The sequence below is a fragment of the Pogona vitticeps genome, chromosome 5 (genome assembly GCF_051106095.1).
Source record: "Pogona vitticeps strain Pit_001003342236 chromosome 5, PviZW2.1, whole genome shotgun sequence".
Classification (NCBI taxonomy): Eukaryota; Metazoa; Chordata; class Lepidosauria; order Squamata; family Agamidae; genus Pogona; species Pogona vitticeps.
The window spans coordinates 163,769,108-163,783,256 of record NC_135787.1 but is presented as its reverse complement, the minus strand read 5'-3'; the positions used below and the strand labels follow the sequence as shown (position 1 = coordinate 163,783,256).

General features: G+C 39.9%; 1 protein-coding gene across 2 annotated transcripts in view; it reads left to right on the top strand.

The window, feature by feature from the left end:
- The window catches only part of CACNA1I (calcium voltage-gated channel subunit alpha1 I), a 181,014-nt gene that overhangs the window by 64,006 nt on the left and 102,859 nt on the right, over window positions 1-14,149 (top strand). The gene's annotated exons all lie outside the window — the stretch shown is intronic.

Here is a 14,149-nt window from a genome sequence, read left to right as displayed (position 1 = left end):
CAAAAGGAAGAATACATTCAACTCCCTCTAACAAGGAGGGTAGAAAAATGGACTTGATGGAAAGGTGCATTTATTCTACAGCTGCTTTAGGCATACACATCACAAATTATCAAGCTACAATGACAGCTTACCAGCAATTTATTTGGGAGAAACTGAATCTATTATTAGCAGCCTTACCAGAAGACAAGACAGTAATAGCAATGTCTTTTCAATAAGAAGACCCCATCAAATCCATTTAGCAAGGCAGAGTCAATGTCAGCAGCTATTTCCCTAAGGAGGCATGCTTGGCTGTGATCACTGGACGTCTCATAGGACACAAGAATGAGGACAGAAGACCTCCAGCTTGATGGTAAGGCCTAGCCAACATAAAAACTGATCTCCACCCTCCCTGACTATATGGGCATAGAATATGGGGAGGAGTAAGCAAGAGAGGGAAGGAGCAAACCATGCCAAACCCAGAAATGCCAGAACATATTGGACTACAGCTCCCAGAGTCCTCTAGCCAGCATGGCTGAAGGGGATTCTGGGAACTGACATCTGAGAAAATAACTTTTCCAATCATTGGTGAAAAGTGAATTAAGCATAAGGTGCTGCCCCAAAAGATCAACTGTAAGCAGATACACAGTAGTAAAAACTCAGTAAACCTCATTGTATTCTATTTTGAGTCAAATTATATTTTTTTTCCAGAAAATATTATGTATGCCTATTAATTAGCACACAGATCTGTGCCCTTTTACTTTGGCCATGTGTAAAGTTTATCGTATCTCATAATGGTGAATCTCATTTTTTTCTTCCATTCTGCGACTTCATCCCTCAGAAACTTTCACTAAAACTCCAAATTCTGATACTGTGAAAGTGAAAGATTTCTCTCCCGTTTCCATGTACAGTATGCCCTGCGAAAGATTTCAAGTTAGCCATGGAAAATAACAATGGTAAATTACTTTGAAACACTTTTTTGATCTAAATTACACAGAAATCACTAGGAAGACTTTGGTTCATGCTGTGCATTATTTGTTTTTATATGTGGGGCTAATCTCATTATGGCTTCCTTCATCCGTGAGTATTTCCAAGATCAAGATCTTCAATTTAAATGTATGGCAAGAAAAGGTAAAATATAATGAGGAATGAAAACGTGCCATATATTTTTATATCTGATTACTATATATTCAGCTCTTTAAAATATGCTTTTTTAAAAATTAGAGGTAAACTATTGGAAAAGATATATATTATGCAGGAAAGGACTTCTGAAAAAAGGCATAACGCCGGAGAGAGTGAAGTCTTCTGAGGCATTTCACAAAAATAATGAACAACTTCAAATCATTCCTTTTTTAAAAAACTACATATGCTCATGAGGGAAATCTGGGAGTTGTCCAAAAAAGTAAAAACAACAACAAAAAGCATGTCCAAGCTCTGGGTGATGCATGTATTTCAAATAGAGAAGAATGCAAAAGATGCGAGAATTTTTTCTTGCTGTTCAATATTTGTATCTGCATTTCTACCTGACCTTTGCTTCCTACTTAGCTTGGTCTGTATTTGCAAGGTATATTGTGTGAAGAGAGGGTGGAATCACTTGGGAACAAAGCAGTCAGAGACAGACTGTGCTTAAAAATGCTACACTACTTATGGGAGCAAATGACAAGTGGGGTGGGTGGGAGAAGAGTTTTTATTCTCCTGAATATCAGAGTTAAAAATGGTAATATAAAGTTAATAGGTTTGCCTATTAACATCTGCAAGAGGGATCTGAAGGCCTCAGGAATGGACCTCAACAGATGGGAAATCTTGACGTCTGAACGTTCAGCCTGGAGGCAGGCGGTGCATCATGGCCTCTCCCAATTTGAAGAGACACTTGTCCAGCAGGCTGAGGCAAAGAGGCAGTCCCGAAACAAGCAAAACCAGGGAGCTGGACAGGGGACAGTTTGTATTTGTCTTCAGCGTGGAAGGGATGGTCACTCTCGAATTGGCCTTCTCAGCCACACCAGACGCTGTTCCAAGACCTCCATACAGAGCATGTTACCGTAGTCTCTCGAGACTGAAGGATGCCCACACACTAAGGTTTGCCCCAGCAAAACTGGTAGTTCAGTTTTGTCCCAGCGGGCAATTATGGTCAAACTTCTGGGTGGAATGCATGTTCTTTCACCAGGTTTGCTGGAACAAAGAACCCTGAAGAGTTCAATACGTGTTTTCCAAATAGACAAGTAGCACACCTGAACCTCACAGTTCCTGGACAGGGAGATATCAAAGTGTGTGGACATCGGCACAGCAGAATGTGGCCTCCGTGTTTCTGTAGCGTTTTACTTCCCCAGTTGCTGCCATCACCAAAAGCTCTGTAGTCATGTTGCCTGGTTCATCATTCCAATTTTTTTCTGCTCTGTGCCTTCAAGTCACAAGCTGGGATCTATGTCAGCCAGCAAGAAGATGGAGAGTCTCTTGACTATACTTGTATCATACTGTTCCAAGCCTTCATATTTTACATGACAGCATTTGGATATTATGGTGATTAACAGTACCAAAACAAAAAGAGTCCTCCCAAAAGAACAATGTGCCATTCATTTGACTTTTGAGTCATCCATGCAAGGAAAGGCAACGGACCTGGGAAAAGGCCTTGCTTGTGGAAAAGCTGAGAAGAAAGAGGCATATTAAAAGAGTTTAAGAGGAAGAACATTATTGCAAGACATGCCTCTGCATGTTAATTGCTGCTCACATCCTCTGTTCTCCTCTTTCTAAATCGCTTGCTGAGCTTCTACTTTCCCGAGGGTTAGCACATGCTAGTTGCTGTGCTCAAGATGGTTTCAGCTCTGGCAGCCAAGCTAATACGGATTGACAGGAACTGTCCAGAGGGAGACATGGACTCTATGAAGTTGATAGAAGCTTCTCAGAAAAAAAAAGTTGGAGCACCTTTGGAATAAGACAATAGATCCATTTGTCCAGGTCTAAAAGTAGTTTCAGATACCTCCTCTAGCTAAATATTGTGCCCTCCACCTTTAGGGATATTGAGGGATCACCTCCCTCAATCCCTTCTGCACTCTGCTCACGCGGTGTAACATTCTATGTGTAGCTACTGTTAGAAGTGCCACATTCCAGTGAGACATTTTCACTATTTCCTTGGTCCTATCATAGCCTTACTGTCAACACTGGGAAGCAGACTCTCGCATTCTGTTCACTGGGATGCGATTCTCCCACCACACCCACGCTGTCTTACAGTGTTCAAGTGCGACAAAATGTTATACAGTATTTTAAAAGTATATTTCACAAGCTGCAACTTCATGGGGAAAGCTGCCAGCTAGAAAAACTCCCCTAAGTCCCCTTGGCAGACATAGCATTTATTCCTGCAAACCTACCCACAAAGTTAGTGGTGAGCAGCAACTCTTCCCCCACCTTCAAACATACACACCTCATGTTCATGTATATTTAATTCTTCGTGATTTTCATCACTGCGAAGTGCAAATGTTTACATATTTGATGCCCGAGAAGCTGTTTCATTTCCCAGACAGCGGTTTCATCAACATTCTCCTCCCTGTTCTTTGGATAGTCCCGGCCCTTGACTTTTCATGAGGAATGGCTGCTGTTTTCTGTTTTTCGTCTTCCCCTCCCCGCTTTCTAAAGACTGCCTTAGAAAAGGTCATTGTCCCTTTCATATTTGCTGCACCTTGCAGTGAGCCAGTATGGCTTCAACGCGGGCAATGGAAAAGAATAAACAAGGGGGTGGAGGGAGGAACGAAAGAGACTTCTAAAGAATGGACATATACAGGAGTGGGGAGAGTGAGAGGAAAACAGTGAGAGAAAGGGACATACTGAGAGAATGTTAAGAATAAAAAAGGCAAATGGGGAGAGACTGTGACAGTTTTAAAAAATATGAAGGAAACGGAAGCAGCGGGAGAGGAAATGCAGCAAAGAATAGATTTTCCAGCCTTTCAGAAGCAGTTCTTCAAGAGGCACCCGTCGGGCTGCAAACTAACTTGTTCACCTTCTGCATCTTGCACAGTTTGTCTCATACTTTAGACCAGGTGGGGTATCCATCAGAAAAATGTGGCAATTATCTCATTAGAAAGGTAACATGGGTGTCTGCTCAGAGATATCCAGGAGAGCAAGGAGTCCATAAAGGTAGAAAGTTGGCCATGTTGACCTCAAGTACTGCCAGCCATGCCAACAGAAAGGAGAAGCATAATTGTCACTATGGTACTAAATCTCAGCATGGGCATGGGGCCATGGGGCCATGGGCATTCACATCCTGACAGACAGCAGATCCCTTCTTCGAGGATCTGGTTGGAACTCCTTCCTGTCAGCTGCCTTTTGACCAACATAAGTGAAGAAGTTCAGTTTTCATTGCAAACATGGGTGTGAAAGGGTTTCAGAGAGAGTTCTGCCATCCCTGCCTGAAAAAAGAGACTTTTTTGACAATAACAAAACGGACATGAATTACAGGAAAGACAGCTAAGTCTCACTGTCTTGGTGCTGTGATGGAGACCCACAGAGAGACACACTTCCTCTGTTATTATTGTAACCGCACAATATGGATATAACACACTGGTGCCACTTTTGGTGAAAGTGTACAGGCACTCCTCACTTAATGACCTACTATTTAACAACTGCTCGGACTCATGCCCATCTCAACCTCTCATAAATGAGTGCTTGCCTTTTTGCCACCCCTTCTCAATGGCATGTGACTTATTACTCCTGTATACTCCTTGCATATTGACCAATTCACTTAACAACCTAGTCATAGGAATGAAACTCAGTCGTTAAGTGAGGAGTGTGTGTAATACCTCAGACATGTCAGTCACTGTTTATCAATATACTTCCATTAGAAGGGAAATTAAGATAATGACAAAGGAAAACGAATTTATAGTGTTTTGAAGGCTATACCAAGCAGAATTAATGATGTGACCTGAACGTCTAGTGTGGACCTTAGGCTACCTGTGATGTTTGGATTGTTCTGCTGCTTCTTGAGAATGAGCTCCAACTTATCAAAAGTCAAGATCTTATGTGTTTGGTACAAATGGCACTGTTTGCACATCACTGTGCCACAATGGTAGTAAAGAAAATCAGTCATCTGTGGAATGATTCTGGATACTTAGACCTTCTGAGAAGTTCCTGCTCATTTAACCCTTTCTTGTAGCCCCTATGCATGTCACTGAGATAGTGAGCTATGTGTTTATATGGCCATTTGGTAAATTGTTGGACAGTTGGTATTGTTGGCTAATGAGTTAATTCATTGTGGCTGAGCAGAGTCAAGAGGAGCAAGGAAGAGCTTACCTTTTCACATTTTTGAAAGTGTTCTTACAAAACACTCTAAAAGTTCACTGGCTGGCCATGTGTGGTGTTCAAATTTGGCTATAATCAAGGGAGGACTCTGCTCAGGAGAAGCTCTCTGGAGCAGGAGCAGAGGCAATAATACCAGTTTAAATGCCTCATTCGGATTTTCTATGTTTGCTAAAGGAAAAATGATATCATTTGCCAAGTTACTGAGGTGTATGGGCATGGTTGTGAGGACTGCATTGCAATATAGATTTTGAGAAGAAATATTAGAGATAAGCAAATTGCTTAAAATCACATTTATTAACTGGAAATTTTGCTAAGAATTCATATTATACAGAACAGTACTCCAGTTAATTTGTTTACTTTCTTTTGTACACAGCTAAAGCAGTTTGCTGCAATGCGTGAATATGGCGGAGTCCAATCAGCCGTAAGCTGTAAACATGTTGCATTGTTCTTATTATCCCGGTTCCTTACAGGACAGGAAAAACTGGAACTTGTAAACATTTGGAATCATGTTTGATCCACAGCTTGGTATTTGTAGTCCAAAAAGTCTTGTGACACAGTGGTTAAACTTCAGTACTGCAGTCAAGCCTCCACTCTTTCTGAGGTCAGAAAAATGAGTACCAAGCTCACTGGGAGACAAAGTGTTGTTTGCATAATTATATTGTAAGCCTCCCAGATAATACTTTAACATTATGGGGCAAAAAGAGAGAACAATCCCACTGTTCACACCTCAACACTGTAGAAGAGTCAAAGCACCAATAGTGCTGTGGGGGTGGAATCCAGATTAAAAGCAACTTTGATATCATGCGGTCATTGACAAATAACTTTTTCAAGCCCCTTGTCCATGTGTTCACATGTTATCTAACTCCCAGGTTACAGTTTGGCCAAATTTCACCTGTATTTTAAGCATGTTATTAGCGATTTAGACAATCAGTTGGCCTAGATTCCAAGCTTTCATTAAAAGAAAAAGAGGCCAGAATCTTAATGGGGCTCATACAAGGTTTGTATAACTTGCTGTATGTAATTATGGCTAATTATCAAGGTGTGCAACCGAGATGCGCTCTAGCTGTCTGCAAGCAAGCTAGGGCCAGTTAACTACAATTAGCCATAGCGAGTTCTGCAAACCTTACATGGCCATCACTAGGATTCCAGTCAGTAAGTCTTTACCCATTACACAATCTGAGGTAGAAGATAAAGCATGCAGTCACTGTTTTGTTTGATTGTTTTACAAGAAATGAGCCTTTCAGCTTGATTAGTGAAGTCATTGACAGTTTGACAGCACCTTGTAGATCCCCAAATGGCTCAGAGAGATAGTGATTATTTTGGCAGACAGGTTCTTAGATGCTGTAGCCCCAATAAATAACTTTTCCAAGCCATGCTATGAATCTCATTCTAGTATATAGGATATTATATTAGAATATACAATATATAGAATGCTACTATATATCCCAGAGGTATGAAGCAAAGCAGCAACTAATGGAGGTGGGCATTCAGAAAGGATTTTTCTTGAGAAATGGAAGCAAAATATTGGAGGTGCCACCAGGGTAATATGGCAACCCTAATAAAAATTGATGGTGAAAAAAGACACCCATCTGGTGAACGTACCATCAGAAGCCCCTAAGTTTTACTCACTTAACTAATATGCATAAGGTACATGACTGCTTTACATAGTTCACGTCTTTGCAATTTATTCTTGAAGCAATCCTCTAAGGTAGATTTGGCTGAGAGGTATTGACACTAGAGATGGGCACAAACTTCAGTTTGGAGGATTGAGCCGGTTCATACATGTAGCACTGCAGATGCCGCATGTTCCCTTCTTCGACCTCCCTGGAGGAATCCCCCACTCACCAGCCCATACTCGCTCCTCTCCAGCTCCTCTTCGGCTGTCAACCAATCTCCGGCAAGACCACAGGCTTCCCTGCCTCACCTCCTTGGCTGATCACCCACTTAGACAAGGAGGCAGGACAGGCCAACCCGTGCTCCTGCCAGGGACTGGTCAAACAGCCGGAGAGGAGGGGGAGAGGACCACGTGCCAGCTGGTGAATGGGTCATTGGCCATGGTGCTGGGGGAAAGGAACCTGGGCTTGTGCCCATCTTTAGACATATGCATACAGTTCTGTATTTAGTTGGCTTATCTCAGTATACAAATTTTCAGTTTCCAAATATATTTGTAAAAGCCAATAGTTTTGCAATAAAGTAGAATTCTGTCTCCTTCATGTCCATCTCTAATTAACACCAAATAAACTTTGTGATAAAGCAGGGTTTTGAACAGGGTTTCCCAGCTTCAGATCGAACATTCTAACCATTACTTTATGCTGACTTTCTTAGCTCACAGGTTACTATAGTTGCCAAAGCTAAAACATATTGGTAGAAAAACAATGCAAAATTTAATCTGAATACTGTGCAAATGTGCATATGATGCAAGTAAGGCTACCTGATTTGCATATTATTAAACTAGAATATTTGGGTTTGGACCACTTTGGGAGGATCTATTGTCTATATCATTGTACAATTTACATTTTATTTGTTGTACATCACGCAGAGTAGCAGTTTGCTGGAAGGAAGGAAGGAAGGAAGGAAGGATGGATGGATGGATGGATGGATGGATGGATGGATGGATGGATGGATGGATGGATGGATGGATGGATGGATGGATGGATGGAACGAACGAACGAACGAACGAACGAACGAACGAACAAATGAACGAACGAATGAACGAGCGAACCTAAGAACCTTAGTCCAGAGTCGACTGACGATTCTCATCATAAAGTATGAAAACCTTGTGTTCCTTTGTATTTGGGGGGCATGCATGTAGGTGACTCCCAGCCATTTTACTGCTTCTTGGTGCATGTTTCCAAGTCATTAAGTGAACCATATTTCCTCTTCATGTTTTGCTCTTTGCTTCAAGCAGCAGCACTGATTTCCAGCTGTTGGATAAATAGTAAACAGATAGTTCTTAGGTGTTTGAAGAGATAATCATAATTTAATTATGATCTCAGCTTACATTTAAGACCTAGCATTGGGAATATTATCATACAAATATATGCACTGCCAAAAGCAAAGGAAACATTCAGGAAACAGTTCTCCATATTCTCATAAGTGTGACAGCCTTCTCTCTTTCACCCACTTCTGTAACAACAGAATTTCCCAGCCTGCTGGGGTAAGAAAAGGACACAGCATTGACTTGCAAAATTGACGGAGATTCTGATATGTGCTGTCTACTTTCTGAATGCTTAAAATGTATATTTGTTGTGTTTTTATGCTTTTAAACATATTAGTGAGAGCTGTAGATGTATTCTTTTTAATCTATGAAGGCTAAAATTGTTAGAATTCTGATCCAAATTCTCAGGGTTTCCTAACACATCTGCCGGATTGCACTGAGCATATAAATAAGCAAAAGATGTAAGCTGTGACAATACTGTTCCTGGTAATTACATACATGTTTGCCTTTAAATATAAGTACACTACCTGTTTTCTTGTTCAGTGTAGTAGTTGCTTAAATGAACCACAGCCATAACGTATGAGTTATGAATTCAAATAACCACCATAATCAACAACATATGAATAATGAAGCCTAGTCTTTATATTCTTGCTTGCTTTTGTTTTGTTGTTGTTATTTTGTTTTACTAGTTATAAGGAATTGTGACATTCTGAGCATTATGGTTTAGAGGAGTTGGATTTCCACTACCAGGGGAGGAAATGGAGGGAGGGGAAAACAGCTGTTGATGTGAGAATGGAGTGTACGTTCATTTTCTACATTTATTTAGCAGGGCATTTCATTTTGTGGAGCCCGTGCAGTTGTTGTGTAAATAAGTTTCCTCTCTGTCTTACTGTGAGAAGCTGATTTTCCCCATCATATGAAAAGCACATCTCTTTTCATTTCACACTTTGGGAAAGAGAGAAACCTACTGTGCAGTGGTTGAGCATGCACAAGAGGAGAAGAAGAAGGTCTGAGCAACTGGCAAAATCCACTGCTTGACTGTGAGCTGTGGTGTTTTGTTTTGTTTTTTTAAAATTAGCTTGAAACTGAAAGTTATGTGTAATGGAGGGAGTAATGGTCTGTGCATTATTCCCTAGGCTAGTTGCTTAGACTCAGTTACAAGATAATTGATGCTCCTAAAGCAAACCAGCTGGTGCCTGATACTACATTCAGGTAGTTAGGGGATGGAGGCTTTGCATTGACCCTATGAGTTGGGAGATTACATGCGGCTTCTTTCTTCTCTGAGCCCATTCATGTCTACATACTATTACTGCATTTGAGATCACCTATAGAAACAAGGCAACTGCTCACTAATGCTACATTGTGGTAGTCAGGGTATAAAGGTCTTGAATTGTCTTCAGAAGTCCTTAGAGCATGGTTCCTCAATATGACACATCTAGATGGGATTAAAGAAGGCAGAAGATAATTGTAGGCCTCTGGGAAGAGTAGGTGGAAGAGAAACAAGAATTTAGGTTATGTTTGTCAATCTTGTGCTCTACTTGTATGCTTTTCGACTACAACTCCCAGAATTCTTGGATTTCTATCCTGACTCATTTATGACAGCTAGTCAGGGACAAATTGACTGGAATGCTATTGCTTAGCATAAGGAAATGTGTAATTTTCTTACTAGTAAATAAAAAGCTTCTGCGGTGATTCTCAGGGGGTTCGGATGTGCATGCATGAAGACAGCATATGCACAGCCCCAGGAATCATGCAGAGGATTCTTTATTTGCCGGTGAAGATTAGACTGAAAGTTACAAATTTCCTTATGCTAAGCAACAAGATTCCAGGTACACTTGTTCTTGCAATAAGCAACAGGATTCCAGCCACTGTGTTTAACAAAATCATGATTGTGGAGAAAAGTTATGGACTAAACTCCATGAAATCATGTTTAGTTTTCATCTACAAATACAACTAAATAAGTGGAGGACACAATGTTAGTATTTTCATCCATTATGTGTATGCCTCCAAATGATTAAATCAGAGGACCTTTTAACTCCATGGAAAACAAAGTGGGAAAGTGATTCTAAATCAGTTTGATAATATTTCTGAAAGTCTATCCTTTGAGTTAAATGGTGTAATTGGCTGTGTATATGATTCCTAGCACATGATGCTTAGCCTACCTTTCTCTGTTATTTTAATCTGTTATCTTTAAAATATATACATAATGAATATATACATATTCTATTGCTGCAGATGTTATTTATGTGAGCAAATTTAAACATCTCATTACTTCTCTTGCTTTTGCTTGGGTTTTCTGAAAGAAAGGAAAAAGAAAGGAGGTTGCTGGACACAAACTGTTCATCACACTTAGTTCCCTTACCTGTGCAAATGCATTTTCAACTATGAATACGCTAATCCTCCATTGTACCCAACTTCATGCATTCTTCTGAACTCCGGTTTCTTTACTCTCAAGAACAGAATAACACAAGAGAATGAGATGAGGTGTAAAGCACAACTTGATGTACCTAATTACTTGACAATGAGCAAAAAAGGGAGATTAACTCATGCTTCAAGGGATCATCACTGAGTCCTTCTCTTATATTTCCCTCTCTTTTCTCCTTCCCTAGCCATCTGAAATAATGAACTAGTTATAGATAATTAGTCAATTATATCCTGGCCTACATATGGCATCTTGTAACATGAAATTCCCTGGACCCATGAAGCAGAGTCTCAGCAATAGAGGGAAGCAGCTAGGGTAGATGTAGTGGGATTAGAATAGTTATTGCTGCTTAGAAAGATATTCTGAATGAACGTGGCTATGGAGAACACAAGAATATAATTACTTTACCAAAGGGTGCATTCCATCCTTATTTCCATTGGCCAGCCCATTGGCTTGACAAAGTAAAGATTCAAGAGATGACCCAAGCGATAAATGAAATCCATGCACAAGGAGATTAATCAATGTTGTCAATATCCAAAGGAAATAAAAAATCAATATAATTATAGAACTTAATACTTTTTGGCCTTCCATCATTTCTTCCTTATGTCCTTACCTGGTCATGTATAATATGACCATCATGTATGACAAGTATATTTGTTATCATATATGACAAGTAAACCATCATATTTGACAAGTATGGCTCGGGCATGTTGTGAGAATAGCTGATGGTCGGATTCCAAAAGAACTCCTGTATGGAGAATTAGTTCAGGGAAAGCGCCCCAGAGGGAGACCACAGCTGCAATACAAGGATATCTGCAAGCGAGATCTGAAGGCCTTAGGAATGGACTTCAATTAATGGGAAACCTTGACATGTGAGCATTCAGCCCGGAGGCAAGGCGTTGCAGCATGGCCTCTCCCAATTTGAAGAACCACTTGTTCAGCAGGCCAAGGCAAAGAGGCAGTCCCAAAACCAGCAAAATCAGGAAGCTGGACAGGGGACAGATTGTATTTGTCTTCAGTGTAGAAGGGATTGTCACTCTCAAATTGGCCTTCTCAGCCACACTAGACATTGTTCCAAGACAGAGCACGTTACCATAGTCTCTTGAGACTGAAGGATGCCTACTACTATAGTCTTACTAGTATGTCCGAGGAAATAGGCTTGATCCATGAAAGTTTACATTAAAATACAGTATTTAGTCTTTAAGATAACATGATGCTACAATCTCTCTCTCTCTCTCTCTCTCTCTCTCTCTCTCTCTCTCTCTCTCTCTCTGTCTGATATGCATCCACAAACTAACATGACCACTTCTTCAAAAATCACACTATTTGTTTGTTTGTTTGTTTGTTTGTTTGTTTGTTTGTTTGTTTTCTACCCCACCCATCTAGTGACAAACTACTACTCCAAACATCTTACAACAGAAAATGAATCTGAAATTAAATAAAATAATGAAAAACAGATGAGCCCACCTCTACAGCCCACATAAACATCTATAAATACAAAAGCCCAAGATGGTACTCAGAGGGTGATGATTAATGGCTCCTTCTCAAACGGGGACGAGATTACTAGTGGGGTACCCCAGGGTATGCACCCTATGCTCTTCAAAATTATTATTAATGACCTTGGTCAGGGGATACAAGAGATGCTAATCAAATTTGTGGATGACACAATACTTTGGAAGACAGAAACAAAACTCAAAATTATCTTGATAGGCTTGAGCACTGTTTTCAAAAGAACAATGAAATTCAACAGGGATGAGTGCAAAGTACTGCACCTTGGAAAAAGAAACCAAACACACAGTTACAAGATGGGGGATACCTGGCTCAGCAATAGTACAAGTGAGAAGGATCTTGGAGTCATTGTAGATCACGAACTGAGTAGGAGCCAACAGTGTGATGTGTTTGCAAAAAAGGCAAGGCCTATTTTAGGCTGCATTAGTAGAAGTATAGGTTCCAAATCCCGCGAGGTACTAGCTCCTCTCTATTCAGCACTGATCTTGAGTTCTGTGTCCAGTTCTAGACACCACACATCAAGAAGGATGCTGACAAATTGGAACAAGTTCAGAGGGCATGTTTAAGCTTCAGAAAAGAAGACTGAGGGGAGATATGATAGCATGTTTCAAATACTTGAAAGGCTGTATCATTCCAAGAAAGGGCAGCGTCAGTTCTCAATCATCCCAGAGTGCATGATACACAACAATGGGCTCAAGTTACAGGAAGCCAGATTTCGGTTAAATATTAGGAAAAATGTCTTAACTGTTAAAGCAGTACGGCAATGGAATCAATAACCTCACCTCCAAAAGGAAGTGAGTGTTCCAACACTAGAGGCATTAAAGAGAAATTTAGAACTGTCAGATTGCCTTTTTTTGTATTCCTACATTGAGCAGGAGGGTGGACTCAATGGCCTTATAAGCCACTTCCAACTTCATTATTATATGATTCAATGATTTTATGATGATAACAATACAAGTTAAATTAATTACACAGTTAAACATTTAAATTAAAACAAATTAAGTTAAACAGGGAGAAAGTTCTTAAAAACATGTCTGAAAAGCAATGCTTTTATCTGTCTTCTAAACATTAGGAGGGTGGAGACCTGATGCACCTCCAGTGGTAGTGAATTTCATAAAGAGGGGGCCACCACTGAGAAGAACCAGTTCTTGGTTGAGGACTTTTGATATCTCCCTCGGGTTAGCCACCAGCAGCATCAGAGATTGGGAGGTGCAGGTGGGACAGGTAGTAGATCTGAGAGAGAGATGCTCTGATAGATAGTAAGATCCCAAACTGCCCAGGACTTTGTGTGTCAACATTAACACTTTGAACTTATGGCATGTTTATTACTACAAAAACCATTCTAGGATAGAACTGTACAGTTCTTGCAGAACAGTTGTCAGAATAGAAGCTTTTTCTGAATTACATCCATGAAAAAGAATGTATTTTTAATTCAACATATATATTATATTCAGTATCACTTGTGCTTTGTCTTGTTCTGTTTTGGGCTTGATGGACTGCTCTTGGGTGTATGTGTTTGACTCTTTGGATTCTGAACATTTTTAAAAAATGCACAGCAATGGTAACATCAGATAATGAGTTGTTTATATCTAAGAAATATATGTTTGGGACATACTTGATCTATGGTATATTATTTATTTATTATTTATGTATTTAAAAATATTTCTATGCTGCCTTTCTCCCCCAAAAGGACCCAAGGTAACTTACATCATTAAATCAGTATTTAAAAGTTAAAAACAGTAAGTATACAAATATTAAAAAAGAATTAAGCAAGTATTATACTAAAATAGTAACTAAGATCAATATTAAAACCCATTAAAAACAACAGAGCACAATGATCCATTTAAAACCCCTCTCAGACCACCAGTCACTAAAGAAAAGCCTGCCTGAAGAGAAAGGTCTTTGCAAAGATGGAGATAGAATGTATATATAATGTATTTGAATAAGAAGTGATACATTACAATAAACCATGACTGGATTAATGGTTAAGCTAAACATGTTATTGTACCTTGAGCTCA